Source organism: Trachypithecus francoisi, unplaced genomic scaffold (genome assembly GCF_009764315.1).
Source record: "Trachypithecus francoisi isolate TF-2019V2 unplaced genomic scaffold, Tfra_2.0 Lachesis_group2, whole genome shotgun sequence".
Classification (NCBI taxonomy): Eukaryota; Metazoa; Chordata; class Mammalia; order Primates; family Cercopithecidae; genus Trachypithecus; species Trachypithecus francoisi.
Window position 1 is genome coordinate 4,147,451 of NW_022681465.1, and position 14,035 is coordinate 4,161,485.

Below are 14,035 nucleotides of genomic sequence, written 5' to 3' on the forward strand. Positions count from 1 at the left end.
GAGTAAGGGAAGGATCCAGTTTCAGCTTTCTGCTTATGGCTAGCCAATTTTCCCAGCACCATTTATTAAATAGGGAATCCTTCCCCCATTTCTTGTTTTTCTCAGGTTTGTCAAAGATCAGATGGCTGTAGATGTGTGGTATTATTTCTGAGGGCTCTGTTCTGTTCCATTGGTCTGTATCTCTGTTTTGGTACCAGTACCATGCTGTTTTGATTACTGTAGCCTTGTAGTATAGTTTGAAGTCAGGTAGCGTGATGCCTCCAGCTTTGTTCTTTTAACTTAGGATTGTCTAGGCAATGCAGGGTCTTTTTTGGTTCCATTTGAACTTTAGAGCAGTTTTTTCCAATTCTGTGAAGAAAGTCATTGGTAGCTTAATATCTAATGTAAATGACGAGTTAATGGGTGCAACACACCAACATGGCACACAAACCTGCATGTTGTGCACATGTACCCTAGAACTTAAAGTATAATAATAAAAAAATTTTTTTAATTAAAAAATAAAAAAGGAAAACACAAATACACAATTTTGAAACAGGAAGGGTGACAAGGTCTTCAAAATAAAGGAAATTTCAAGTCTCTTAACTGAAAAAAAAAAAAAAGAAAATATTTCTATTCTGAGGCTTTTTCTCCATTGCAAAAATAGCACTGAAAGAGTAGTTTTTAACCACACTTCCAACATACAAAGATTATGTGAGTGGTAAAACCAGACTGAACAATGCAGTAAGTTTTAAAAAGAAAAGAAAGAACAGATGATGTTTTCACAAATTTGCAAAGTCCTCTGCTACTTTTGTTGAACGAGAAATGGTCCTAACATTGAAGTCTGTGAAGTCATTAGAGGGCAGTCAATTTCTGAGTCTTAAACAATATTTCTCCTTTATCCTTTAGGTTTACTATGACTCAATCTTATTTGTAAGTTCTAAACTCATCCAGAAATTGTGTCAAAGACACCCATTCGGTCAAATACAACATGATTTTAATTCACCTCCTAAGCTCCATGGAATCAATCCTCCCTGGACTTATAAAAAGAGCCATGCCAGCGAGAACCCTGACAAAAGAGACAGCAACCCTGACAAAGAGACAGCAAACCTCAACAACTAATAAACTATTAAGTTGATGCAAAGAAATTGCAGATTTTTGCCATTGCAAGTAATAGCAAAAACCACAATTACTTTTGCAGCAACTTAATACTTGTACTTTTTCATTGTCCCAAGTTGAGGGTCTTCTATAATTGGGAACATTGCTAAGGGTTGGAGTTTAGTGTAATCATGAGTCTCTCATCAATAATGAATCTTCATTTTTAATATTTCACTTATTTTTATGAATTCTCTTTGTTTTTTCATCCCAATAGCTCCACTCGGTTTATAATTGCCTAACTAAAGTAAAAAAAAATAAATAAAAATTTATAAAACCTGAAGATTCTATGGAAGACCTGCTCTGTCCAAAACATTGGGACACTACTTTGCAACAGGCCTGGCCTCAGAAATGGTAACACAAAGCACCAAAAAAGCAAAATTCAACATTTAAAAAAAAAAAAAAAACATGTAAGGTTGGGATTTCTGGAACTTTAATAGCTTTCCACTTAAGTTTTTGGCTATCATGCACTTTAGCTAAGAGAAAAAAAATAATGAGTTTTACAACATTCAACTTGCTTTATAACATATTACATAATGGTGTGAGCTCCATAAAGAAGGTTGTGTGCACTGCTATAAAACTTATTAGGTCACCAATATTTCTGGTTTCATATTAAGAAATTAGAAATAATGGTTCAGATTAGAGTTACCAGAATTAAAAATCCTTTGAATTGAATAAGTCATTCCCAAGGATATACTAATGAATTTGTAGCCTTAAAAAGAAAAAAAAGTTTCATTTATAAATTCACCTGAGGTGAAAGAAGTCATGTTAACATTTTGAGTTTTATGTGGACTTTCCATAGGCTGAAGTACTCTCCCCACTGCACCTCCTGCTCTGTATAGCTCACCTTAATTTCCATTTTGTAGGCCCCAATGTGAGAATAATTTTTTAAAAATGAGACTTTGAGTCTGAATGTAGTAATGACTAACTATCCTCCTTCAAATGTGATTTTAAGTTTAAAATGTTTAAACTACATGAAGTAGTGTAAGGTCCAAAATGTGCTTCAGGTTGCTCCTTTTCCTTCCATCTTTCACTCAGCCTTCTCTTTCTCTGCCTTTCTTGTCTGGAGAATCATCTCCCAGCTTGGCGTTCTAGCAATGGCATCAGTCGAAGATGAGGCTGGACACCTTCATCACATGCTGCCTGCTTGTGCTGGAATACTCTCATATTTATGCCTGGTATCTCCAGCTAGAGAGTGAATTTCTTGAGGTTGGGAACTGTGTAACATGGCATAGAACTTATACAGAAAAGGGGCTCAAAAGCCATCTCTACTAATAGTAAGTAGGATAAAAAGAAGCAAAATGAAAGAGTAATGCCATAGTTGGTGCCGATATTGCTTCAGCTATTTGTCAGTGTCTTTTTGAAAGCCAGAGTTACAATAGACAAATGACTGAATCCTTACTTCAAATGTAATTTATTTGTCCTATTTTCCCCCACACACACAAAAAGAAAATGGGTGTTTTGACTGCACAAAGTAAATCTCCCCCTTTTCAGGGAAGAGTGGAATAATACAGGTAACAATTACATGTGTATTAGTGTAACATCTCTTGGGAAGATAAGAGTGCTTTATTTCTACCTAATCCTCATCCATCTATCTCTTCACCATTTATCCATCCATTGATTCATCTCTCCATCCATCATCCATCTATTCATCCAACATCTATCCATTCATCAATCCACCCATCCATTTATCCATCATCCATCTGTCATCCAACCAATAGTCATCTATCCATCTCTCCATCCACCATCCTTTCATTTATACATCCACCACCATCTACCCATCATCTATCCATTCATCCATCTGTTCAACTTTCATCTCTCATCCATCCTTTCATCCTTCCTTCCTTCTACCCATTCACTCATTCACCCAACCAAGCCAGCTTTTACTAATCACAAAGTATTAACGTACCAAGTACTGTAAGACATAGGCATAATTGATATTATCTATGACTCCTAGGTAGTCACCATAAGGAACACAGGCAAGGCAGACAGTGACAGAAAGGGAAAAGTTGTAATATATGACTGGATAAGGTTATATGGGAGTCTGATTTTCAGCAAAACTCCAGAGAAGTCAAGTCCACCTAAACTTATCAAGGAATTAATGAGATATAGGCCAGCACTGAATAACTTTCCATTTATATTCAACCTAACTTCTGAAAAACAGAGGATATACATGTGTTATTTTACATCAAATCTAAGTCATGTTGATCTGCAATGTGTGCCTTTATCTTATGTACTATTGAGGAAAAGGCCAACGCAGACAATCTTAGAGGAGACCTGCATAGAATCAGGTGACCAGGGTTAGGGCTTCAGTGTGATGGTCAAGAGAAGTAAACCTAGAACCCAAAGAGGAACAGGGAGAAAACCTCCATATCTCAACTTTGGCCTACAGGGGAGGAAGAATAAAATCTCCTGGAAGAATTTACGTCTTAGGCTAGCATAGACAGAGGGTGTTAGCTGAAATTTACACTGGCTGAAATTTACACTGGCAGTGAAGCCCAAGAATCCTCAAGCAGAAAGTTTGCCTTAAAAGTAGTTTAAAGTGGGTGGTGCTTGCAGATTACAAGGAGTGGCAAATACAAATCCTCTTCAGAAGACCACACAACGCTGTTGACGGGATGCATGCCAGTTTCTTAGAAGATAAAATGCAAGAGTAAATAATCACCCTAGAATCTATACCTGTAGGCCTATCGTCATATGAACTGTATGTGTGTATTCAATCAAAATACTTATCTCTTGCTTGTTATAACTAAATATGAAACTTGCGTGGACTGGCCATGTTTATATGTAGGGCTGTGATACAAATGTACGGCACACTTTTGATCAATGTGTTATTAAGTGTTTTGTTAGCCATACACATACTAGGAGACATGTTATAGCTCTTTTCTTATTGATCTATAGATTCTCCTTCATACCATCAATCATACACCCGAAAGAGCAGATAGCAATGGCCCTGGCCATGGGCCAGGGTTCACAGCTGGTAGACACGTTTAGAACATCTTCTTTCAAGGGATGGGATTCCTTAACTTCCCATTTGACAAACAAGAGAATTTTGATGAATAAGAAAATACTTTGAGGATTGATGTCTATTGTCCTTATCTATGAGAATGGATTTCTTGAGTGAAAGGTGTTTTTTTTTTTTTAAGTATTTTATCAGATTTGGGGATGAATATTTAAAAAATCATTCTAATTTCTTTGATAGGGAAAGTGAAACAGCTCACTTTTGCAAAGCTTCTTTAGGGATAACGTCTAAATGAAATGGACAACCATTTTTAAGAGTAAAATTAACTTTAGAAGCTACAATAAGCGAGTCTTAGATCTAACTACATAATTCAACACCCCTAAAAGTTCCAAAAGACTGATGGGGACAGTTGCCTTTGCAGGAATTCACATCACTTGGCCTTGAGCTCTGGGTCATGTGGCTGGACAGTAGGAAATGCTCCTGCTGCACTTGGGAATTGCAGAGGAAACGCATTCTCTGAGCCTCAGTTCTGCAGCAGTACAGCACTCATTTACAGTGTATTTACAGAGCTTGCCCTGGTTGTCAGGCTCTAGTGTAGGTGCCAGAAGAACAGTGAAGGGTCATAGCCTTCTTTCATGGATGCCAAGTTTTGAGGATTCTAGTCCTGTACATATTATTCTTGCAGGGAATGTATGTACTCATGGCGTTTGACCTACAGTGGCTCCTGGGTAATGACAGTAATCTCTAAAACTATTCTGATCAAATAAATCGTAGAAGTCTCAACCACTGAGTTGTTAAACTGAAAATATTTCTGAAAGTAGGACACCTCAAAAAGTGAACATTGTGAAACTTAGAAGACAATATTTATCATAACAGGGAATGGAAATACTCGTTGGACTATTTTTAAAATATGACATAAGATTATGCTGTGTCTGTATGATTTTTTACTTAATTTGCTTACGAAAATGTACAAGCTTTACCAGTGGGATCATCGTTTCTAAACTTTATTTTTTCCCATTTGTTTTTCCCCAAAAACCCTGTGTTGAGTGTCTGCTATGGATTAAGAGAGTACAGACCTGAGCATGTGTCCTTTGAGCATGTGTCCTATTAAGGACCATGCTTCCCAGAAGCTCATAATCCTGCAGGAACATGGATGTGTACTTAAAATACCCTGTGACAAATGGTATGACTTAAGTATGCAAAATCTATGAGGACTGGCAATCGGGGTGGATGCTGAGATCTGCTTGGGGTGGGTGAAGAGGTGAAGGTTGGAGAAGAAAGGCTACAGAAAGAAAAGGTTACAGTGAGAGTTCACCGTGTTGCACTGACTGGGCTTGTTTCAAAGCGGCTTCTGCCCACATTCAACATCTCTAGAAGGCCCTACTTGAAGAGGACTCTGGATGGATGCAGAGTTACAGAAAACACAAAAATGCAATGGATTCTCATTTTTGGTAACTGTTGTTGATTCTACAGAGCTTCAGAAGCAGCCGCCCATCCTCAGTCCCACCAGATCAGAGCGGCTCCCATGACTCTGTCCACATGGAGCCCAGAAACCCAGGGGCCACCTAGGAGGAGGAATTCAGATACAACTCCCTAGACTCATCTCAGACAGCTCTCTTTCACTGCCTCTCTAGAGCAGAAGTAGATTCTAGTATTTAGAACAATTCAGGCTTCCTTGGTGATCACAAGTTGGTCACACTAACATGAGCTGAGCAAAGACGTCCATGCAAACTCTGTCTTCTACACCCAACAACCTTTTGGGTATCTGAAGATTCTGAGTTTTTCTCCACCTTTAAGATGTTTCTCTGGACCCAGAAAATTCTCTGCTGCTTTCCTCGTGTTTATTTCTTTGGACCTACTTAAGTTGCATGCTCGAAGAACAAAATTAACGTGTGCGTGCTTTTTTTTTTTTCAAATAAAACAAATTGAAGTTAAAACCAACCACATGTCTCAGTTCAGCCAGCCTGCCTTGTGATTCTTGAAAAATAAAAATAAGTGAATAAGTGCTTTTCAAAGTGATGTTTTAACCTCCTGCCAACACTGTAGTAGTAAAATATGATTTTTTATTATCATTCAAATGTGAGTTTGGGGACATGATTGAGGTTTTCCTATAATCAGTAAAAATGAGGAAACAACTTAAAAATGTTTGGGCAACCTCCAAATAGAGGGGAAAAAAGTGTTTAAAGGTGAGTGAGTTAATGTAGCACATGTTATAATAAAAACCTAACAAAAAGTAGCCCTTATAGTCCAATATTTTGGCATACAAACTCAGCCATTCTTCAGGGAGACTTTACTGCCTCATTTCTAATAGAGAGCCCTAATTATAACACGTACAACACGAGAAAATGCTGAGAAGGCCTGAATAATTATCTAGTTCCATACTCACAAGTGGGTGGAAGGGAGTCTGCTCCCTGTCATGGGCTTTTCCACCCCTTAAAAATTCTTTTAATTTACAATGTGTGACATTGAAAAAAAATCTTGTCACTAAATGTAAAAACTGAGGTTGCAAAGAGCAAAAATTTCAACTTTATTGAAGGCGTCTCTTTTTCTCACTGTGACAGTGTCTTTGTTATTACAGGAGCTTTTATTTAAACATTACATTTTTAGCTGAACTCTCATTGTCAAAGCAACTAGGTAACACGTAAGATATGTTTCAATACACGATTTGTAGCCCTTTGCTTTTTTAACTGAATCTAAACTTTGGTTAGTTTAATCAAAAGTGATTAAATCACCATCACTGTAAACGAATATTTTCTAAATTTTCTGTTGAGCCACAGGCTCGAAGTTCATTATCAAAAATGGGTTTTGTCACCCATAAATGAAACATATTACCACAGAGAAAAAAAATGTTTTGAAACAAATTCATGTAAAGCCTCACAACATAGTCACCAATGCCTGCCCCTTGCCACGGTTGTGTGGCTCAGGCTGTGGGGGCAGTGGAAAAATGTTCCTGCTGAAGAATCAGGAGCAATTGAACATTGAGTGACTGTGTTCATGTAGCCCCCAGATTTCTAAGCAAATGCTGCCCTGCAAGGAGAACATCAGTGTTAAAGGGGTTTCAGTCTGTTGCTGAAGAAGAAAGTTGATTAAACCAGTGCTAGGCAATACAGTATTAATCGGATCAAGGCAGATGCTCTAAAGACCAAATAAAAATTAGCATCTTTTCCAGTTCCACATGCATTGTGTCTGGCAGTGAGTGATAAGCCATGGTTGGCCAAAGGGAACGTGGGCCAGGAGGAGGGTCACAGGCGGTGGGGACGGAAGGAGCTCTGGGAATCTCTGTGGGAGGTTGGTTATTCAACAGGAGGCTTGGAATCACTGTCCTTCCTGATAATGATACAGACACGTAGGTGCCTGAGAAAGCCCCAGAGACAAGGGAGAGATGACACAGCCAACGTCCATGTGTCTGAAGCCAGCTGGCTGGATGGGTAAGATGCCAGTCTGAGTGTTTGACACGGGGGAGAAGTCAGGCTCCACAGCTGAAGTTAGGTGTAAGCAATGGGCATGTTGAGGAAATGGGCCCCCAAATCCAGAAATGTCATCTCAAGGTTAAGGTCAAGCAAGACAGTTATTTTGCCAGGAACAGGTAAGGGCTGATGATTTATTGCCAGAAAGCCATCAGCTGAAAGTCTAGTCTGTTCACAATGAGCAGCATGTACATAGAACAGGAGTAGTAATTTTTCCATTTCGAACCCATATCTCACTTTGTATGATAAACTCTTGGGTGAAATGACTTTTCTTTTGGTATATTTTCTTCAAGATGTGTGGATAGGTTTAAGCGATTAAAATCTAATCATATGTTCTTCAAGAGCAAGATTTCTGAACCCTGAAAACCTGACAGACATAGAACGTAATCATCCAATTAAAGACTTATTCACAAACTCTCTCAATAGTGAGTGGGGTTTTTTGATTGGTCCATATTTCATCAGAAATCTTTCTGCTGCTAAAAAAAGTTATTGTTTTACCATTTACATATAATTAGAAAATGCTCTGAGCCCAAGCCTTGTATTATAGTTATGAAAGTAGAGCCCATTTTCCCATAGCAAAGGAAGAAAAATTTCCTTTCTAAACAGGTGGTACATCCTGTTGTGAATTCAGGAAAGACCAGGCCCTTGTGGGTCTCATCATCCCTTGTACCTGTGCCCACCTGCCTTTATGCTGCTGTTCATTTGGACAAGATGAAATATCTGCATCTGAAATAGCTTCTTCTAATGCCATTGTATTCTGGAGCAAATTTTTAATGTAAACAAAGTAAAAGTCAGTGAATATAATAAGTGTCTTAATTACAAAAAGAAATGTTAATGCAGTCATGTTTTATTGAATAATTCAACTTTAGGGACTATTTTCAAGAGCAGAGTTTTCCAAGAATTAATGTTTCTCTTTAAATTAGGGCAGTCTTAAAGGGAAACGTAGAATTTTGTACAGCTTGACAGTGAATCTTTCTTTAAAAACATAATTATCCCAAAGTTCTCTATTTCTTTTGGGGATATTTTTCCCCTTCATAATTCAAGGTTTAAAGGAGTTTCTAAAAACCAACTAGAGAAAACACTGCTAGTCCAACTCTAATGTAGAACTTTTAAGTTATGTTAAATTTTAAGCCTAAAGGTTTAATTTCCATGCTTTCTCGTTTTCTCCAGACAGACTCCAAATATTCGCTTAATATGCTTTCTTATGGTTTAATGTGTAGTAATTTTAGCATTTTAGAAATTTATTTTCCTGAAAGATGTGTTTCACTGGCATTTTGGAGTTTAAGAGCAAATATGCCAGTTACAAGTATAAAGCTCATTAGTGTAATTTAAAGAAAAAATTATAAAATATTTCATATTTTTTTCTATATGGGTAAATCTCACCCCAAATACGGAACAGAGGAATTAATAGTAATGATAGAAATGTGAATTTGTATCCAAAATGTAAGTTATGTTAATATAGGCAAATCAGGAAGCCTTGGAAGTCCACCAAAGGCATGCACCATGATTTTGTTTCAGAGATTTCAAGACTGAGTCACAGGACAGAACGACCACAGGCCTGGGCTGCCAGAGGGGTTTTCTGTCTGTTAGAAGCAGCATGGCATTGGGACTGGTCACTAGCCAGGGCCCTGGGGCCTGCCTGTGTGGCCCTGGGCTGGCTTCTCCGCCGCTCTGTGTCCTCACATGGACACTCCAGGTGCACATCCTCTAAAAATGGCCCCGGCTGTTGCTCATGCTCCTGGTACTTGGACCACACTTTAAGAATCACCTCCAGCAGACCCACTTTTCAGGGTGAAATGAAATGTGAATTTTTGTCAGTGAAACAAAGGCTCCTGATGGCCTCACCCATGCAGGGCTACCTTGGACACCTGTCCCGTCTCCATGACAGGAGACAGGCCAGTGCCTGGCACATGGGATGCACTCACCACACACCCCTAGCCCTGTCCTGCCTCGGGAAGAGGGTCCGGCGCACAGAGCTGATGAAAGGCAGAAACTACGCTCCATCAGGAAGAAGAAATCAGTGCTGATGGGGCAAAGGGACTCAACAAATCCTCAAGAGGCCTGATACTGAAACAATCAGCCTAAACACAGAGCATTCTATTCAGGAAATTACTTTTAAGCATCCTCACAATTGTCCATTAAATTAAGGAGGAAAACGTGCTTTTTAGCCAAGGGTTCCTAAAAGATTGGAAAGGCAAACACAAGTTAATAAATGGCAAGCACATGAGCATGCCGTTTGGGGCTTCATGTTAGGGGCTTGTGTGTGTGTGTGTTTCCTAGAGGAGTAGAAGGACGCTTCCTGGTCCCAAGCCTCTTTGCTCCTCAGCCAGGAATTGCACCGTTAGATACACACCTTGACTTCAGTGCGGTCCACTCTCTTCATACAATGCAGATATTCGTGGGAGATGTGTGTTGATTGTGAATTCAACTCATGATTTTCTGTGAGTTCATTTCTCAGGTTTCCTGTTTCCTTTGCAGGGAGCGAGATCCACATCTTGAGAGCTCTGAGTGTTGGGCAGGGAGGAGAGACAAGGGCTGTGTCTGTGACAGACACAGAGCAAAAGGTGTCCAAGGTTGCCCCGCATGGGTGAGGTCATCAGGAACCTTTGTTTCACTGGCAAGAACTCAGATTTCATTTTTCCTGAAAAGTGGACCTTATGGAGGTGGTTCTCAGTGTGGTCCAGGTACCAGCAGCATCAGCATCACCTGGGATGATTTTTAGATATGCAGATTCTCCAGCCACACCCAGACAAGATGAATTAGAAACTCCAGAGGTGGAGCTAGGACTGCTCCAACAATCTCTCCAGGTTAGAGAATTTGAGATGGATTTTTTTTGACAGCCTCAGCCAGGTTTCTTGATCCTGCCTTGTAGAAGAATCGCCCTTCCCCACAATCAGGTTTTCTCCATGGGAATCTCTGCGGAAGTGACTTGAAAGTCTCTTATTGTTGCAGTGCTGCAAGTGATCTTCCTAATTAGGCAACTCAGAAGCCAGGGCATACCATCCACAATGAAAACAAATCCATCGGGGGCTGACATGAATCATCCTGCTCTCATTTCATGTTTCTCTCTAACATTTATCTTATTTTACGATTTCTATTAATTCGAGAGTTTCTATTAATTACATATTGAGACATGAATCTCCTCCCCTAGAATCACTTACACCTATTAACATTCAAAAACAAAACCACTTTGTGATTGAATCCTTGAATCATAAGATAATTCGAAGTTGAGCCACCATCATCAAAAGAAAGAAAGCGGTTATTCCTTCCTCTCCCTGTACAAACAGGTTGGGTGAAGTTGTGGAGAAAATAGACTTTTGTGTAAAAAACAAACAAAAAAAGTGCACCGAAGGGAGCTTCTCAGCTTGGAGACTCACTTATTGGGAGCTGATTCTCACATATCTAGGTCCTGCCTCGAGTTCTCCTTGAACATCAGATCTGAAGTCTCCACATCGTATCCTTGTTCATCTCAGAACTGTGTTGCCAGTGTCCCATTAAATTCTACTCTTCAAAAAGAAAGGCTGTGTTCAACCCCCAAGTCCGACCCTCTCCTGGGTCCTCCACCCCATCACAAAGAATGGATGTTTTCTGATCACCTGTCCAGTCTCCTTCTTCCTTATCCCTGTGTCCAATTTGTATTTTTGATTTTTTTCAGTTTCCAAAATATCAGCATTTCCAATTCGTTTTTCATTCAGTGACTCTCCATAGCCTCATTGATTGGACAAGCTTAAACCTTGCAAATTTTCTGCCCCATTGTGGTCAGGGTGTGATAATGGGATGGAGAGGTTATTTCAGGTCTTCCAGGAGGAGAGTCCGGGTAAGAGTGTGGTGCTGCCGGGCTTTCAGCCTTTGCTTATATCTGCACCTACTGAACTTTCAGCTGATGCCATGGGCTTGACTGTGTTCATTATATGACCATGGTTGCGGTGAGGCGGCAGCTGTTACCCTATCCCACCCAGTGGTAGCTCATGCCCGTGGTCCTTGCAAAGATCATTAAGGTAGTTATTTATATTTTACATATATGAGTAGCATGTGAAAACTAAAAGTTTTACAGGTGAGTCACAATTTGGGAATGACTTCTTCACTGAGGTGTGCATTGAATTCCATGGGGAGCTTTCTGCAAATACACATTTCCAGGATTCACTGGACACTTGAAATGAATGAGAATTTCCGGGAGAGTATCAATCACTGATCTCGGAGAATGGATGTCAGATGGATTGGAGATTCCCAGTAACCGGACTCTCAATTTCTTGGCAACTATCTGTCAGTTCATCTATAGTGGTAGTCATGGTTGTGATTCAGTAACTGCCCCCGGTCCCACCCCCACCCGTCCATGGCAGCACGTGGTTTAATCATAGCTCTGTGTATATCTGTGCATTTGAGGACGTCCTGCTGGACTCTCAACGCACACCATTGCCTTGAGGTGGAATCTGTGTTTTCACTGTCTGTATACTACCTCCCTTTTCCCTGCTTTCCTTTCCTCCGCTGGAAATAACTTCTGGTCCTCTAAACAAGCTTTTCTGCTTGCAATCTTTCGGAGGTACACAGCAGAGCGAGTGCAAAGCCTACCACCTTTGTGGTCCACCAATGCAGTGTAACTGCAATCACGGCAATGCGGCTTCGCGCAGGTTGTGGGACCCTGTGAACATTCTGACCACTTTGTACCCAGAAGTGCAAAGATGTTAACAGGGACAATGAGGACAGCTTGACGATATCAGTGGAGATGCTGAAAAGAAGAGAGCAGATTCAGAGCCATGTTGTCAGTGCCTGCTTTTCTCCCTGTGGAATGTCAGTTGACATTCATGTTTCACTACTGACCACTGCCTTAGCATCGTGTTGCACTGGAATGAGAAACTTTCCTCCTAGTCTTGATTTGCTGGTAACTCGCTATCTGACTTAGTTAATTAAGTTTCCTTCCTAGATTCCAGTCTTTTCATCTCAAAGGGCTTTCTTGTCCGAAAATGCCCTCTTCTACTTTAACTCGGAGTGTTATTCCAGGCACAGCACCGCTGTGGGCGTGTCAGGATCCTCAGCTTTTCAGTCTGTACTGGAAGGACTCAGTGCGAGGCAGTGCTCTCTGCCACCGTTGGTATCTCTTTGGGATGTGCATTTCTCAGGCAATCTACCTCCTCACCATCATATTTTTCATCTCTGACAATATTAACTGGAGAGTATTGTGTTGGATTCTAAAATCAATGAGGTCAGTACAATAAAGGAAGAGTAATTGTGTGTAATTGATAAACATATTTTGTCTCTTGCCACATGACTTTGAGTGCATGTGGATGTATACACAACACTTGCTATAACTGGAAAGTCTTCAAGATACATTTTTTTTTTTTTGGCTCACATTTCTTGGGAGTTTGGAAAGGAGGACAGCATTGAACTGCACTGTGTGCAAGAGGCCTGAGCTGTGATGACTCATTTAATTCTAGATGGCAGAGGGTAGGTAATACATTTATAAATACAGAAACTGAGATCTTGGGAATTATATGAGGATGGCCTAGTGCCCACATAGTGGAAATAGGATTGACAAGGTCTGCTCAGGTTAAGGGAGGGCAAGACCTAAACGCCTGTTCTCCCCACTGAGCATCCAGGCCATTGCTGTGGGGAGCAAGTTGCATTTGAGATAGGAGTACCTGCCTGTCCAACTTCTGTTTTCAATTATATAGTTTCACTGAAAACAATAGTAAATGAAAGCTATTGAAAAAGCTTTTCAACATCTCAAAAATTTTTAGAATTTCAAAATTAGTTCCATTAGATTTTAAAAAATGAGTAAATAAAAGACACCTGTATTATAGACTACAGATGATCCTTGACTTATGAAGACACAAATTACTTTTTCTTTCTTCATGCTGGTGTGAAAGCAATGGCATCAATGGGAAGTGGTACTATACTCTCTTGCAGTGCAGCCAGGCAGTCACAAGGGTCAACAACCGGTCCTCTACAGTGGACTGTGTTGCCAGATGATTGTACCAATTGTAGTGTTAATAGAAGTGTTCTGAGCAGGCGTAAGGTAGGTGAGGCAAAGCTATAATGTTCAGTAAGGTAGGTGCATGAAATGCGTTCTCAATTTACGATGGATTTATCAGGACTTCACCCCACTGTAGGTCAAGGAGCTTCTGTATTTTAAAATGAAGGCTCTTGGGGTGATGTTTCCTGAGGGACCTTTATGATGCTTCATTACTCTTTTGAGCTACTTTTGAAGTGAATCAGAGTCTGGTGCAAGTTGGATTTGAATATCACCCACGGTAGCTCAAGCATGGGAGCTCAAGAATGGGAGCTGCTTTCTACCACTTTACTCATAATCAGGGGGTGATTCCCGAATTTACCAGAGATGCTGGGTACTAACTTGGGCCTTTTAATCAACTGGTTCCTGATGAAGATTTAAACAGAAGCCATTGCTCTTATTAAACTGGATGTACACACTACATTTAGCGTAGTCATTCCAATTGAAATTCAATAGAAAAGGGATTGT